This window comes from Pteropus alecto, unplaced genomic scaffold, assembly GCF_000325575.1.
Source record: "Pteropus alecto unplaced genomic scaffold, ASM32557v1 scaffold23, whole genome shotgun sequence".
NCBI lineage: Eukaryota > Metazoa > Chordata > Mammalia > Chiroptera > Pteropodidae > Pteropus > Pteropus alecto.
In genome coordinates, this window is record NW_006435837.1 from 5,971,277 (window position 1) to 5,973,047 (window position 1,771).

Below are 1,771 nucleotides of genomic sequence, written 5' to 3' on the forward strand. Positions count from 1 at the left end.
TGGGAGGAAGGAGAGAAATGATACTGGATAGGAAGCCAGCTGTGTCGGCCACACTTTTGCATTTTTAGTTATATCCTATTTCTCATTCCTCGTATTATTTGGGCCTTTCTATCCAGTGATCAAATCTTTTAAGAAATCATTTTGGATTCCTGGATTCTTTGTCTTGTACTTGTTGTGTTTATTATTTTTCTATGCTTATTATGAAATCGCTATTGATTTTTCTTATTTTTTCTTACTAGCTGAAGCACAGAAATTTCTGAAAAGACAAAAATAAAAAAAAAATTAAGAAGGCGTCACTACCAATATTTTGGTATAAGCATTTTCCTATGAATATACACGTCCAACCCACACATACGCATGCATTTTAGGAAGAAAAAGTGTAAACGTATTAAATGTATTTTTGTGATTTGCCTTTTTTTATATTTCATTTAACATTATATTGCGAACCTTGTCTCGTGTCGAATGTAGAGCTCCGACATCATTTTCTCAAGCGGTCAACGAAATCCTTTCTCCATCAACAAAACAGACGGAATCAGGATCGGGTGGACGCGGGACCTGACCCTTGACCGCGAAGCGCGCTGCGGCAGAGCACCCGTCGCGCGTGAATCTCCAGGGCGAAGATTTGCCTTCATTTGCATACCCATAGTTACATGGCACTCAATATATTTTCAAGTGAAAAGCCGCGGGTTTCTTTTAAACCTATTATTTCAAAGAATGAGATTTTTCTCCACGCAATTGACAGAAAGAGTTGCCATAGGTATCCGAGCTGGGCTTAACTTCACCCTTATTGTACCAGGAGTGGCAATTCGTGGGCTACTGTCTCCGCAGGGTTTGCAGCATGGCCAGGCTGATAGCAGAAGCATTAGTACTCTTACTGAAGGGTCGCTTTAATAAAGGACAAAAACTAGAGTTCTTAATTTTTTGAAGTCTTGCTCAGAGCAAGACTTCCCTTTGGGTGTACAAAGATAGACCTTGAACCTGGGAAAGCCATCTTGGTTTTCCTTCTGGCTTTTCTTTTACTCTTTTTATCGCTCAATTCCTTTATCTGTGTCTATAGCTCATGTACCTGTGGTTATCCTGTCCCTTCGCGTCTTGCTTTTTTTTCTTTCCATTGGTTTAACGTCATATCCGTGAGATTCACAGTTCCCTCCACGTGACTGTGTATAGCTGTCCTTCATGTTCTTTGTTCTTCACTCATTATGTTTTCATTCCATGTTGATGGACATTTGGGTTGGGTGCAGCCTTAGGTCACCAGAACACTCTTGCACATGTCACCTGCTTGCATATGATGTATCCTTCCATTCCACTTTACTAAGTTATAGTAAGTTTCTTCAAAAGTAGCTATATCATTTTATACTCCCTAGGAGAGGAATGGCTGGTCAAAGAAGTGCATACTCAACTTTTCATAATAATGCCAATTTTTGCCTTTTCTCAAAGACATTGTACCAGTGTACGCTCTCAGCAGCAGTATATCAACGTCCCCATTGTTTCACAAGCTCAACAATTCTTGCTATTCTCAGATTTACATTTTTGACCGTCCGGTGGATGTAAAACCCATCATTTAAAATACATGCACGTAATTCCATTGTACAGATGAGCCATCACTTGTTCAAATCAAGATTCTGGTGTAGGGCATGTAAGTAGTTTCTAATTTTTCTCTTTTATAATCAAAGCAGTTCTTATCCAACTACTTCCGTAGATAAATTCCAAGGAGTGGAAATGCACATTTAACTTTTTAAAAAAATTTTAAAAACTTTATTATCATTACTTA